This window comes from Schistocerca gregaria, chromosome 3 (genome assembly GCF_023897955.1).
Source record: "Schistocerca gregaria isolate iqSchGreg1 chromosome 3, iqSchGreg1.2, whole genome shotgun sequence".
Lineage (NCBI taxonomy): Eukaryota > Metazoa > Arthropoda > Insecta > Orthoptera > Acrididae > Schistocerca > Schistocerca gregaria.
This window is the reverse complement of record NC_064922.1, coordinates 421,928,126-421,944,423: the sequence shown is the minus strand read 5'-3', so window position 1 is coordinate 421,944,423 and position 16,298 is coordinate 421,928,126. Positions and strand designations below refer to the sequence as shown.

At 45.9% G+C, this 16,298-nt stretch overlaps 1 pseudogene; it reads right to left on the bottom strand.

Moving 5' to 3' along the window:
- Positions 1-15,867: 15,867 nt before the first annotated feature.
- LOC126357207 (5S ribosomal RNA) lies at positions 15,868-15,985 on the bottom strand (annotated as a pseudogene).
- Between the last annotated feature and the right edge of the window lie 313 nt (positions 15,986-16,298).

The following is a 16,298-nucleotide window of genomic DNA, read 5'->3' as shown; positions in this document are numbered from 1 at the left end:
ATTGAATAATATCTTGGACGGGCTGCAAACCTGACTCATTCTCTCCTCAACTATCGTTTCCCTTTCACAGCTTGTCATTCTTATTGTCCGGAAAACATACTAAATAATATTTACGTTTTGTGCAGTGAGCAATTTGCGTGGAACAGTTTGGGTAGAAAACGTAAATTATTACTGTAAATGTTCATCCAGATTCGATGCCACGCTCAGAGCTGGCCATTCCCTGGAAAGTAGCACGGCCTGTCCTTTCGCTGTGGACGTGATTGCAAACCGCGTCGCTAGTCCCATGGTTGATAACTGCTGCAAAAATAGACGCCTCCAGTGGTGTGAGTTGGGAACAAAGTTTGTGTCGAGTTCCGCCACCTCAACAGCCTCACCGCATCAACCACGCCGCGCGTCAACAGTACCTGGGGCAGCAGCAGCAGTGGCAGTGGCTGAGAGACGGCGCTGCCCCAGGATCTGCCTTCCCTGCCGGCCACAGCCACGCCCACCGCTGGGGGCGTCAGCCGAGGCAGGCAGCCAAAACAGTGTGATTCTCTGTGCGCTGATAACCGAAGCAAGAAGACAATGCCATGTCACAGCAAGTGACTGCTAGCACTGCGACAGCTATGCCAACGGACGATGTAAGACGAGACATTCATCAAACGTTAAATGTGGCTGGGGTATCACCTGAGGAACTCTACGATAACATCGTCGTTTTCATTCAAGAAGAGAAGAAAGTTTCCGTTGCTGTAACAAACGAGATGACGCAGTAAGGGTCCAAATGGGCCATGTTTCCGCCAAGGTTGTTTGGATAGATATGAGAACTGCGAGAGGAGAATGAAAGATTACGTCCAGAAATCTCCAAGTCAGATTCAGGAGCACTCAAAGACTGTATTGACCTGCTAGAACTGGAAAACTCGAAGCTGACAAAAAAGATCGACTACATCTCTTCATTCATACCTCTCTGGGGGACATCACCTTGAAGTAGCACTGTCCACGTGGGTGGAGAGGTTTGTGTGCTCGCGTGAAGCTGAGGGCTATGCTGGCTGTGGGAAACTACAGTCGGCAAGGTCAGACTAAGTGTGGCCCTCAACGACCGCTCATCCCACATCTATTCCTTGTCCTTTACCAAATCCTGGATACCCAACCCAATGTGTGATGCGATCCATGCCTAGGGGTGCGTGGCACATGAGAAGATGTATAGTGCATGGACTCTCAGGGACACCAAGTGACCACCCAGAATAATTAGCCTTGCATCACATGGGCTTTCCATGGTGTGGACCGATTAGATACCCAACTCTCGTGAGACCAAAAAATGACACAAAAGAAAACAGCAATGCTGAGGAGCAAGTTGAGACTTCAGACACCCAAACATCGGGGCTGGAACTGATGGAAAACATCCCCTCAGCTGAACATGGGGACAGACTGCTCACGAGATGGCAATGGTCACTAACAAGCTGGACCAGATTAAGATCAAAGTCTGGGGCTCAGAGGAGAAAACTTCTTAGAAATCAAAAGCTAAAGGAAGGAAAAGAGTGGCTTCCTCAACAGAAGTCGAGGGAACTAAAAGGGTCTGAGCCCAAGACCTCCACAAAAAAAGAATGTTCCAGGGTGAAGGGGGAGGGACGTGTACAAGCCCCTTCACATCGAGGGCAGGCAGTAAGAGAACAAGGTAGGAATCTAAGCCTCCTACTTCTTAGGATAAGCATGTACAGAAAAGCCAAGGCAAGAAATAAGGAAACAGACCTATAGTCTCAGTTTTGGGGATGACGGTTACCCAGCAAAGCTATCAACTGGTCAACATCACCTTGCAGCAGGAGGAGCTCGCGCAGATGGCTCTCTTTGAGAAGATTGCGGGAGATGCTGGTCGATGACCCAAATTAAGGAGAATCAGTCTGAATCATGGCGCTCTCGTCTTCGTCTGTCAGGGCTTGGATACAGTGGACTTGCTTTAGGATAAGGTGCCCCTGTTATCACCGTGGGAAGACGCGAAGCTGCTGGTAAAGACAGCAGCTGAGCTCTTCAAGACCGCAAATATATTATTATGGGCGCCAAAACTCCTTAATGATACCTCTCCACAGACTCTGATTGAGAAAATAGGTTCTCAAATCCTGAAAGTCTCGACAGAGAATTGGAAGGTAATCAATCAGAAGGTTGCACCAAACGGCCAAATCCTTGTTGTGGAAGGCAATGTGGGAACAGGACCTGAGACTATTCTTGGGGTTCTCGCAAGTTGCCGTCAGGGTAATCAAAGACATCAGAAGCGACAATGGGCAAGCTGGAGATTGAATGTGTTGCAGATAAATCTGCAACACATTAAAGGGGTCACTGCTGCCCCTGCCATGCGGGTCTCCTGGGAAGACAAGAAGTGGACGTGGCCTTGATTCAGGAACCCTGTTTTTAGAAAGGAGGTGTATCGGGTCTCGGCGGCACTGGACGTAAGCTGGTTTATGCTAGAAATACAAGAAACTCCAAGACGTGCATTTGTGTAAAAAATAGAATCCACTTGATGCCCATGGCCGACTTTTATTCTAGGGACTTAGTGACTATCAGGATGCAGCAAAGTGAGGAAGGTACCATGAGGGAGTTTGTGATAGCCACGGCATACCTTCCTTACGAGGACAGTGCTCATCCTTCTCAGGAGGTGAGGAGACTGACGTGAGCTTGTGTTTCACAGGGCGACCAACTATTGGTTGCATGCGATGCTAATGCCCACAACTTAGTGTGGGGCAGCACCGATACCAACAGTAGAGGTGAGAATCTTCTAGAATTTCTTTTAGCTAGTAACTTAGAGATCCTCAATAGGGGCAATGAATCTACATTTAGGAATATAAAAAGGGAAGAGGTAATTGACTTTGGTGGGTATTTATGTAAATCAATGGCATGTGGCTTTAGAGCCATCCTCATCAGACCACATGTATATTAAGTTTGAGGTTGAAATGAGCATTAGACAGACCATGTCCTATAGGAGGAGGAGGAGGAGTATATTGGTGTTTAACATCCCGTCGACAACGAGGTCATTAGAGACAGAGCACAAGCTCGGATTAGGGAAGGATGCGGAAGGTAGTCGGCAGTGCCCTTTCAAAGGAACCATCCCGGCATGTGCCTGGAGTGATCTATGGAAATCACAGAAAACCTAAATCAGGATGGCCGGACGCGGGATTGAATCGTCGTCCTCCCGAATGCGAGTCCAGTGTGCTAACCACTGCGCCACCTCGCTCGGTGTGTCCTATAGGAATCTCAGGAAAACGTACTGGGAGGTATATAGGAGTGACCTCGGCCCAAGCCTATCAGAAGTCAATACTTCGATAAGGAAGTTTGAGGAGGTAGCACAAGCAGTGACCTCTGCCGTCATGACCTCATACCATGACAACTGCTCGGTCACCAAGAAGTGCACGAATAGGAATGTATCTTGGTGGAACAATAACCTAGAACCATAGAGGAAACAGGTACGACGACTGTTTAACCTTGCAAGAAGGAGAGAGCGGGCAGAATATCGAGAGACCCTTGTCAAGTACAGTCTTGCAACTAAGCTAGAAAAGCAGGTGTCGTGGAATGTATTCTGTGAGGAGGTAGAGGGTACGACTGTTCAGGCCAGACTTCGCAAAATCCTCACTAGGATATCAACTGCCAAGAGGAATTTTAAGGAAAGAGTAAGGGGAATATACAAGGGCAGCACACGAAATGCTGGAACTATTCGTCAAGACTCATTTTCCTCCATGTACCCTGACAGACATCATAGACCAGGACGATTTCCCTGTTAGATATTGGTTTTCAGGTATTCTAAGGGATAACTGGGAATCTGTCAGAGAATGCGTTGACATTAGTAAAATCCAATGGACGGTGGGAACATTCCAACCATTCAAGTCCCCTAGCCAGATTGAATTTTTTCAGCGCTCCTGCAATAAGCAGAAGTGAATAAGATTCCTATGCAGGTTATTTAGGGTTAGCCTAGCAGTAGGAATCATTCCTAACGTCTCGAGGGCAGTGAAGGTTGTCTTCATTCCAAATCCAGGGAGAATTGATCATACCAAGGCCAAGGGTATGAGACCAATCAGTATACCCTCCTTTCTTCTTAAAACATCAGGAAAACTGGCCAACGTACATGTTAGGGAGAGAGGGGTAACTAGGGTCCCTCTACACATAAACCAACATGCATGCCAACCAGGAAAATCGTGGGAACTGCACTGCACCAACTTGCTGGGAAGGTGGAGAAAGCACTACACTTTCAGGAAATAGCACTCTGCATCTTCTTCGACATCGAAGGAGCTTTTAGCAACACGACCTTCGAATCCATGGTTAAGGCAGCAGAGGTGCATGGCTTGGAGACCACCATTGCAAGTGGATTAGAGCCATGCTTAGTGATAGAAAGATAGAAGCCACCATGATGCAAGAAAAAATGGTAATCAGCATCACCAGAGGCAGTCCACCAGGAGGGGTCCTGTGTCGTCTACTGTGGAACCTGGTGGTGAATGAACTCATTGTAGATTTAAACTCTACACAGTACTTTTGCCAGGGATACACGATCTTGTCATAGAAATACTTGGCAAATTTTCAATTACAGTCAGGGCTATGGCACAAGGAGCATGGAACATTGTGCAAAATTAGTGCAGGAAACAGGTTAACATGATCTAAGGGCAGTCCTAAGAAGACTGTTTTTGTACCATTTACGAGGAAGCAGATCGAACACACGTATTGGAATCTCAAGCTGCTCGATGAAACTCTACCAGTGAAGGGGTAGTGAAATACCTAGGGGTAATCCTGGATGAGAAACTCTCACGTAAGAAGCACCTGTTCCAAGGCGAAAGGTAATCTAATGAGTACCAGGAGAGCTCGTGGTAAAAACTGGGGCTTAAGCCCCAAGAGTATGTACTCGATATACGCCACGGTAGTAAGACCTAAGATCACCTATTGGGCTACAATGTGGTGGAAAAAGGTAGAACAGCAGGCAGATGCTAAGGAGCTTCCTAAGGTGCAGAAATTCTCTTTCTTAGCCATTACAGGCGGAATTAGCAGCGCACCCACTGCCAGGATGGGAACCATGCTATACATGCCCCCATGACACCTGTGGGTAAAGATGGAGGCAGCAGCTGGATCACACAGATTAAAGACTGGCAAAAACTGGAACTCATTGGTGTATCCAGGATCTCGCACTAAAGTACTGAATGAGGTAGACATCGGTATGGTTGGGGAAATTCCAGCCGACTATGTAATAACTCTCAGCTGCTTGTACAAGCCTTTCATTGTAGTGATTGTAAGTAGACAGGTCTGGGAGAAGAATTTTCTTCATGATACAGAGGACATTCTCTGGGTTCACTGATACTTCGAAAACGGGGGGCGGGGATACACGGATACAGCCAAGGCTGGAGAGTGCAATCTCTCTAGGGAAGATGGTCACTGTGTTTCAAGCAAAAATATCTGCTATCATGGCGTGCGTGGAGGAGAATTTGCGGAGGTGCTACATAGGTCTTAGGATTTTCATTTATTCAGACAGCCAAGCAGCCCTGAAAGCATGGCAGCCTGTGCAACAAGAACAAAGATCGTGGCAGAATGGTTGGCCAGGATATGGGTGATGACACCATTTGTTGGGCCGGAACCTGTCCTGACAATGACTAAGGTGGTGATCAAAATAAAACTAGGAGACTGGACAAGGAGCCATGTACTAAGAGAAGTGTCTCAGTCCTGGGCTTGAACAGGAGGGAAATGAATCTCATGGTTGGACTATTGACAAGCCAAGGGAATTTCAAAAAATACTTGTACACTATGGGGATGACAGAAGAAGACCCCAAATGCAGGATGTGTGGTGTGGGGAGGAAACCGCATCACATTTGATCATCGAATGCGAGGCATTGGAGAATAAAAGACACAGAATATGCGGATCATCCAGACCTGAAGAAATTGTGTCTAGCAAAGCACTGGTAAAGGATCTCCTTGCACCGTTCCAGGGCATTGATTGGCTTTACTAGATATACGGGGATCGATGCCGCACAATAAACTCTGTTTCAGTGCGGGCAGCAGCGGGCTTCTTCATTGTTGTTTTTGCTTCCCTGATAAAATCAAATCAAATCAAATCCTTCATATGTCGCTGTCGAAGCTTCACAAAACCAAACTAAGTTCAACAGCTAAGATACAGAAATCAGCAAACAAGAAAAGCAGCACACGCTTTCTTAGATCCATCGACAACAAGTGCGCAAAAGATATAAAGAAGAAACTTACTGATGCAATAAATCCAAGGATGGAGAAAATAAGGATCAAATAGACCTGGACAGCCAGTAGCGTTGTTATAGTGGAAACGGAGAATGATGATATCTGTAAAAAGCTCCAAGAGAAAGCAAATCAGATACAAAGCATTAAGTGTGAAGAGGCCTCTAATAACTGTGTACATGTGACCAAGGAAGTGGACGACAATGAACTTCTTTAAGATTTTTTAAAAGCTTAACTTGTCTGAGTATTTGAAAAAGAAGGAGTTTGAGGAAGACGTTTGACAGATTCCGAACCGAGCCCCGACCCGAAAGAAAATATATGTCGATCACGTAATGAAAGTCACTACTCGTGTTCCTAAGTTTCTGCTGCAAAAACAAAACGTGTATGTCGTCTCCGGTGCTTTAGGAATTAATGATTACGTTGGTCTGCCAAAATGCTATAAATGTTAACTCACCTGGGAAAGACCGTGCAACTTATGAATGCTTTCAGAACGTATAACAGCTATAACAGACTATGGCTATATCTAAAATACAAGCAAACGTAGTCAAGCCCATATCGAATCTGCGTAAATCAAGAAACGGAAGAAATGTTACAGAGGAAACGGAAGCAACTTCGTTGCAGCTCCGGGAGCATCCTAAACTTTGGAGTATGAAGGGAGTTTCAAAATGATTCATCCAGTCTCACCACTCTTCTACATGCATCAAGATAGATATGTCAGGTTAACTATAAATTACGAATCGAAACAAAAGTTTTGTCTTGGCAGCAATTGTTAGGCACTGGTTAATGTGACGGCCGGTAGGGGTCTCACTGCTCCAGGTGAAAAGCTGAATACACTGAAGAATAACCAGGGTATGAATTTAGTCACGGTACGCCGAACTGTTGATACCGGAAAGAAAAAGTGACGGCAAATGGAAGAAGAGCGGGACTCACTGCAGAAGCAAACTGGTCTTTTGAGAGAAGTAGTGTTAATATAAAATAGAATTAATGATGAAACAAAGGGAACAGGCTCAATACAATAAAAGCATATTTCGAATCTACAGGCTCACTGCTACAGGATCACCTTGATGTAGATGTTGTTCCTACTTTTCGAAATTGATAAAACCATTGTAGGAGGAGATAGAAAATGTTGCAGCAAAGCGCTTTAGAAAAACAAGTATGTCTACTGAGACTTATGTTGTCGAAGCAAAACCTGATCAACACCTTGTTGTTGAACGACTTTCGAAATGCTGTATGATGGTCCTTTATAGACTGACGGAAAAAAAAATCGCAGCACCAAGAAGGAGTTGTCTGACATAAACGAAAGTTGGAAGGCGGGTTCTAGTGTTTCTACATCCGAAAGACGATTTCTATTCAAATTTCGCGCCTCTCGCATAAGAGTGGCGCAAATAAAGCCACTAAGAGGACGCAAATCAGATTTGCTTTGACTGCACGCTGTAACGGTCGTGAGCTTTAGTTACATCTAAATCTACATGGATTCTCTTCAAATCACATTTAATTTCATGGCAGAGGGTCCATCGAACCACCTTCACAATTCTCTATTATGCCAATCTCTTATAGCACGCGGAAAGAATGAACACCTATATCTTTCCGTACGAGCTCTGATTTTCCTTATTTTGTCGTGGTGATCGTTCCTCCCTATATAGGTCGGTGTCAACAAAACATTTTCGCATTCGGAGGAGAAAGTTGGTGATTGGAATTTCGTGAGAAGATTCTGTCGCAACGAAAAACGCCTTTCTTTTCGTGATGTCCAGTCCAAATCCTATATCATTTCTGTGACTCTCCCATATTTCGCGATAATACCAAACGTGGTGCCTTTCTTTGAACTTTATCGATGCACTCCATCAGTTCTATCTGGTAAGGATCCCACACTGCGCAGATGTATTCTAAAAGAGGACGGACAAGCGTAGTGTAGGCAGTCTCCTTAGTAGGTCTGTTACATTTTCTAAGTGTCCTCCCAATAAAACACAGTCTTTGGTTAGTCTTCCTTCCTATTTAAGTTGTTCGTAATTGTAATACCTAGGTATTTAGTTGAATTTACGGCTTTTAGATTAGACTGATTTATCGTGTAACCGAAGTTTAACGAGTTCCTTTTAGCACTCATGTGGATGACCTCACACTTCTCGTTATTTAGAGTCAACTGCCAATTTTAGCACCATTCAGATATTTTTTCTAAATCGTTTTGCAGTTTGTTTTAATCTTCTGATGACTAAATTAGTCGATAAACGACAGTGTCATCTGCAAACAACCGAAGACGGCTGCTCAGATTGTCTCCCAAATCGTTTATATAGATAAGGAACAGCAAAGGGCCTATAACACTACTTTGGGGAACGCCAGAAATCACTTCTGTTTTACTAGATGGCTTTCCGTCAGTTACTACGAACTGTCACCTCTCTGAGAGGAAATCACAAATCCATTCACATAACTGAGACCATATTCCGTAAGTACGAAATTTCACTACACGCCGCTTGTGTCGTACTGTGTCAAAAGCCTTCCGGAAATCCAGAAATACGGATTCGATCTAAAGCCCCTTGTCAATAGCACTCAACTCTTCATGTGAATAAAGAGCTCGTTGTGTTTCACAGAAACGATGTTTTCTAAACGCATGTTGACTGTATGTCAAAAGACAGTTTTGTTCGAGATTTATAATGTTCGAACATAATGTATGTTCCACAATCATGCTGCATATGGACGTTAACGATATGAGCCTGTAACTTAGTGGATTACTCCTACTACCTTTCTGAGTATAGATGTGACCTGTGCAACTTTCCAGTCTTTGGGTACGGATCTTTCGTCGACCGAACGGTTGTATATGATTGTTAGGTATGTAGCTAATGCATCAGCATACTCCGAAAGGAACCTAATTGGTATACAGTATGGACCAAATGACTTGCTTTTATTAAGTGATTTAAGTTGCTTCACTGCTCCGAGGATATTTACTTCTACGTTACTCATGTTGGCAGTAGTTCTCGATTCGAATTCTGGAATATTTACTTCGTCTTCTTTTGTGAAGGCATTTCGGAAGGCCCTGTTTAGTAACTCTACTTTGGCAGCACTGTCTTCGATAGTACCTACATTGCTATCGCGCAGAGAAGGCATTGATTGTTTCTTTCCGCTAACATACTTCACATACGACCGGAATCTCTCTGGATTTTCTGCCAGGTTTCGATACAAAATTTCGTTGTAGAAACTGTTATAAGCATCTCGCATTGAAGTCCGCTCTAAATTTCGAGCTTCTGTAAAAGATCGCCAATGTTGGGGATTTTGCGTCTGTTTAAATTTGGCATTTTTGTTTCGTTGTTTCTGCAACAGTGTTCTAACCCGTTTTGCGTACCAAGGAGGATCAGCTCCTTTGAGATTCGACGTGGTGAGCTGATGTTAGTCAGAAATGCCTTTGAGGCGACAAAGACGCCACTATCAACACCTCACTGAATTTGACCGAGATCGTGTAATAGCGTTAGGGAAGCTGGATGTTCCTTCTGCGATATTACTGAACGACTCCGCCGGAATCACGAGAATGTACGGTCGCAAGAAGACTGGGATCCGGACGGCCACGTGACATTACCGAAAGGGAAGACCATCGTGTTCGGTGTATGGCAGCGCGCAAAGTACTGCGTCTGCAGCAGCAATCTGAGCAGCAGTTGCACCACAGTGACACAACGAACTGTTAAAAATCAGTTACTTTAAGGACAGCTCGGAGCCAGACGCTCTGTAGTGGGCAATCCACGGACTCCAAATCACCGCCATTTGCGAATTTATTGGTGTCAAGCGAAAGCTGGTTCTGCGTCGGTGCCAGTGGTGGCCGTGTGTTAACCATTGGACCTACATCTGGAGCTACAGTTTGAGGAATGATTAAGTACGACACTAGGAGCACTCTCGTGCTTATCTCACGCACCCTGTCTGTAAATTCGTACGCCAGTCTGTTGATTCCACTTGCTGTGCAGCCCTTCGGGGGTGTTTTCCGCAGGACACCGCTCGCCCACGTACCACTGTTTTAACCCAACATGCTCTGCAGGATGTCGACATGTTGCCTTGGCCTGTTCGGTCACCAGATCTGTCTCAAATCGAGCACACATTGGACACCATCGGAAGACAACTCCAGCGTCATCCACAAACAGCATTAACCGTTCCTGTATTGACCGACGAAATACAACAGGCATAGGACTCCGTCCCACAAACTGACATGTAATGGCTCATCTCACCCTTACACTAATCTACACTCCTGGAAATTGAAATAAGAACACCGTGAATTCATTGTCCCAGGAAGGGGAATCTTTATTGACACATTCCTCGGGTCAGATACATCACATGATCACACTGACAGAACCACAGGCACATAGACACAGGCAACAGAGCATGCACAATATCGGCACTAGTACAGTGTATATCCACCTTTCGCAGCAATGCAGGCTGCTATTCTCCCATGGAGACGATCGTAGAGATGCTGGATGTAGTCCTGTGGAACGGCTTGCCATGCCATTTCCACCTGGCGCCTCAGTTGGACCAGCGTTCGTGCTGGACGTGCAGACCGCGTGAGACGACGCTTCATCCAGTCCCAAATATGCTCAATGAGGGAGAGATCCGGAGATCTTGCTGGCCAGGGTAGTTGACTTACACCTTCTAGAGCACGTTGGGTGGCACGGGATACATGCGGACGTGCATTGTCCTGTTGGAACAGCAAGTTCCCTTGCCGGTCTAGGAATGGTAGAACGATGGGTTCGATGACGGTTTGGATGTACCGTGCACTATTCAGTGTCCCCTCGACGATCACCAGAGGTGTACGGCCGGTGTAGGAGATCGATCCCCACACCATGATGCCGGGTGTTGGCCCTGTGTGCCTCGGTCGTATGCAGTCCTGATTGTGGCGCTCACCTGCACGGCACCAAACACGCATACGACCATCATTGGCACCAAGGCATAAGCGACTCTCATCGCTGAAGACGACACGTCTCCATTCGTCCCTCCATTCACGCCTGTCGCGACACCACTGGAGGCGGGTTGCACGATGTTGGGGCGTGAGCGGAAGACGGCCTAACGGTGTGCGGGACCGTAGCCCAGCTTCATGGAGACGGTTGCGAATGGTCCTCGCCGATACCGCAGGAGCAACAGTGTCCCTAATTTGCTAGGAAGTGGCGGTGCGGTCCCATACGGCACTGCGTAGGATCCTACGGTATTGGCGTGCATCCTTGCGCTGCTGCGGTCCGGTCCCATGTCGACGGGCACGTGCACCTTCCGCCGACCACTGGCGACAACATCGATGTACTGTGGAGACCTCACGCCCCACGTGTTGAGCAATTCGGCGGTACGTCCACCCGGCCTCCAGCATGCCCACTATACGCCCTCGCTCAAAGTCCGTCAACTGCACATACGGTTCACGTCCACGCTGTCGTGGCATGCTACCAGTGTTAAAGACTGCGATGGAGCTCCGTATCCCACGGCAAACTGGCTGACACTGACGGCGGCGGTGCACAAATGCTGCGCAGCTAGCGCCATTCGACGGCCAACACCGCGGTTCCTGGTGTGTCCGCTGTGCCGTGCGTGTGATCATTGCTTGTACAGCCCTCTCGCAGTGTCCGGAGCAAGTATGGTTGGTCTGACACACCGATGTCAATGTGTTCTTTTTTCCATTTCCAGGAGTGTATAATCCTTCAATGTTAATCATTTAAATATGTTACGTAGACAGATGTATTCCCGAAATTTCATTGCTCTATATTAATCATTTTTGCTGTTGCGATTTTTTCCTGTCATTGTATTATTCACTCGTGCATTTCCAAATGTGTGCCGTAAGAAACGCAATTTAGCTGCCGATGTGGAGTAAGATTTTTTGTACGGCTCCGCATGTCCGACGGTTCAAAGCATTTGACGATGGAACGATGCCCAAGACAGAGCGCAACAGAGCTTTTCACGTAATGCACAAAAACATAGTCACCATGCCAGACGAGGGTCAGTCATTCGTCATGTGATTGTCCGGCGTGTTTTTCAACGACGTTTTTGTTTCAAACCATACAGGATTCAACTGCTACAACACCTTAATAATGGTGATAAAGTGTGAATCCGCCCCCGGTAGCTGAGTGGTCAGCGCGACAGAATGTCCATCCTAAAGGCCCGCGTTAGATTCCCGGCTGGGTCGGACATTTTCTCCGGTCAGGGACTGGGTGTTGTGTTGTCCTAATCATCATCATTTTCGTCCTCATCGTCACGCAAGTCACCCAAGTGGCGTCAAATCGAAATACTTGCACCCAGAGAACGGTCTACCCGACGGGATGTCCTAGTCACATGGCATTCATTTATTTAACAAAATGTGGAGTTTTATGAAATCAGTCCTTAACTCTTAGTGCCCAGAGATGAGCCTACTTTCCACTTAAATAGAAAACTGAACCGCAGATTGTAAGAATATAGAGATAACATGCCACAGATGGTCAGGAGAGAGATTCTCCAAACTTTCTGCGTCGAGCTTCGTTCCCGAAACACGATTTACGGTCCGTTCTTAATTGTGGGAAAGACATTCATAGGAATAATGTACCTGTATAAATAGGACACTTGGGTCTTGCCACAACTGCAAGAGCATACCGAAAACATCATTTTTCAATAAGACCGGGGACACCGCGCTAACACCTCTATTAAGAGTATTTATTAACAATGAGCTGCCTCAACAATGGATCGAGTGGTAAAATTCTCGTATTGCACCACTGGCCTCTAAGGTCGTCTCTTCTCAGGGTATGTTGTTACTTTTTGTGGGAGTTTGTCTTAGGCTCCCTTTATGTGCCTCCTGTTCCAGTTACTTTGGATGCAATGTGACATTGCTATCAGTCTTCCTGCTTTTCTTCTATTTAGGTGAACTACGACACTACATAACCAACTCCAGACATACTCGAAAAAGCATTGTCTACAAGTTTGTCATGTGTATTGTAAACATTTGTGAAAGGTGAGTGAAAACCTTGATCCTAACCTTAACTGTAAAAAGTACATGCACGTAAAAGACACACTAACTGTGAATTAATGGAACGTGTCGCGTTATCGGAAGAATCACGTTTCTTGTTCACGCCAGGTCGATGGTCGTTCCGGATACGGCGTCATCCAGAAGAACGAGCCTGAAACTCGCTCTGTGCTACAGACGCAGCCAATGGGTGCAGTATTTTGCCACGCGGGACACTTAGCTGGACTTCCTCTGCATTTGTGGTAGCAGTCGAAGTAATATGGCAGCTGAATCTTTGAGTCACCGGTCTTCTCACTAGTTTCACACGGCCCGACAGGAATTCCTCTGCTGTACCTGTATCAGTTACAGGCCACATTTCTTGTAGATACACGTTACATGCAGCGGGTTCCGTTGCGTCCTGCGTCCTCACAGCGTTGAGCATTGCAGATTCTTCAGCCTTTTAGGCCGACATCGCCTGACTGCATTCGTGTAAGTTATTTCAACATTGTACACGCCGGAAGAAACTCAGGTCTCACAACAATGTGAGCACTCTTAGCTAATTTCACCTATAGCAAGTTCAAGTTTTATGCTAGAAGTTTTGATTTTTGCTAGAAGTTTTGCACCAAAATCCGAACCTTGGACCCCTCTTCATTACCTTGGCGAGCCACGCGCTGCTTTCTTCATGTCAGCTTATCGCAGTTCCCATTGGTCTAGTATAGCTGTCGGAAAATGCGTATTCAACTGCTATTGTAACCAAAGATAAGACACATTCCTGTAAACTTGAATTAGCTGAGTAGGGGGAAGAAGTGAGAAATGAGGAGACATTTCAGGGAAGTGTCGCAGCATTCGTGCAAAGGTTTCGTTTTAACCATGAGTTCCTAAACTGTAGTGGCCTGATAGAAGTCTTCACCACACTACACTCGAATATAGGTTCCGTGTTGTTATAAATGTTACACATCTCTCTATTTTAGATCGCTATTGTAGATCATATTTAAACTTCCGTGTATTCGTGAAAAAATTTATGAAATTATGAAACAGCTGTACAAACAACAATGCATAATGTCGAAATGTTTAAGTATAGTATGAAAATTAAGAAAGGTAGTATGCGAAATTCAAGTTTTCTGTGTATGGTGTCGTATATCTTAAACTGTGTATCATACAATGATATGTTTGTGTAGCTACATCCAGCGGCTTATGTGGATACTGTCTGTAAAATATGTTGCGAATAGAGATAGTAGCAAAGGTGGAATAAATTTAAACCTCATGCACAATGTGGCAATTTTTCACACATCTCAGTCTTTATGACGTCATATCTCCTGAACTGTATGTGGTACCGTGACAATTTTGTAGATGAATTTGGCAGCATATGTGAACACTGTGTGCGAAATTTATTGCGAATGGAGTCAGTATCGCAGAAAAATAAATTAAAACGTCATGCATGATGCGGCAGTTTTTCACGCGTCCCATTGTATATGACATCATATCTGCTGAACTATGATGGGTAGATGGTTCTTACCCTCACAGCAAATGTTACCTGACAGTAAGGATGTGTATACCAAGTTTGGTTGAAATCGGTTCAAATGGCTCTGAGCACTATGGGACTTAACTTCTGATGTCATCTGTCCCCTAGAACTTAGAACTACTTAAACCTAACTAACCTAAGAACATCACACACATCCATGCTCGAGGCAGGATTCGAACCTGCGACCGTAGCAACAGCGCGGTTCCGGACTGAAACGCCTCGAACCGCTCGGCCACTCCGGCCGGCTGAAATCGGTCCAGCGGTTTAGGAGGAGATGTGGAATGTAGACACATATACATGCAATCATTTTTATAATATATTTGGGTTGATGAATATGCAAATGAGACCCTTTGGGAGAGGCACTTTATCCAAAACTAACGGTTTTATGATGGATATCTTTTAATTTACACTAATGTTAGCGGTAACTGCAGCGGGCAGAGAAAGAGTCGGGATGAATAAGACTGGAAGCATCAATGCCATACCGCTCTCATACAATAAAGAGCCGCCAAGTGACGCCGAAACGTGATGTTAGGTGCTAGTATGGTTGCAAACATCGGAGAGTTGAATATTACCACTTGAGTCAGTTCTAACGGCAGAGAATGCTGAGTCTCCAGGAAATGAATTCGTCATACCGTGATGTCGACAGGGTACGCCGCTGTGGCAGTTTGATACCTTGATCCGAGCATTTGATAAAAAAGACTCTCATGCATCGACGGACGAGTTCTTGACCAAACAATAAGACCACAGCGCTGAACAGACACACTTGTAGCGTACAGTCTAAACGGATTATACATGTTGGTCACTAATGCTGGCGTAATGCCGGAACTTACAGAGGTCGTGCACCGGTCTCCAAGCGGCCTCCTGCGAGCTGAGTCGGTGCGATGCATCAGCTTCCCATCTTCAAAAACCTCAGAATGCTATGGCAACCTGAACACTATTGCTAGCACACCGAGTGGGAAATGTTAGTGTTAACGTATGTGTCACACTTAAAACTGCACTTCAGTAATGGGTGCATAGGTTATATTCCATCATTTATTCAGTTGTACATTGCATTCCGTCTTCAGGCTACGAGTGGCCCATCGGGGCCATCAGACCGCCGTGTCATCCTCGGTGGAGATTGCGGAAAGGAGGGGCGTGGGGTCAGCGCACCACTCTCCGGGCCGTAAGATAGTATTCTTGACAGAAGCCGCTTCTATTCGATCGAGTAGCTCCTCAATTGACATTGCGAGGCTGAGTGCGCCCAGAAAAATGGTAACAGCGCATGGCAGCCTGGATGGTCACCCATCCAAGTGCCGAACACGGCCGACAGCGCTTAACTTCGGTGATCTCACGGGAACCGGTGTATCCACTGCGGCAAGGCCGTTGCCATTCAGATGTACATTGACCTCAGTCAGTTGTGGTATACAGCCTACGTTAATGATTATTGAAGCAACGAACGAATACATAAAGCAATGGTAGAATACTAGACGCTAAAATACACTCCTGGAAATGGAAAAAAGAACACATTGACACCGGTGTATCAGACCCACCATACTTGCTCCAGACACTGCGAGAGGGCTGTACCAGCAATGATCACACGCACGGCACAGCGGACACACCAGGAACCGCGGTGTTGGCCGTCGAATGGCGCTAGCTGCGCAGCATTTGTGCACCGCCGCCGTCAGTGTCAGCCAGTTTGCG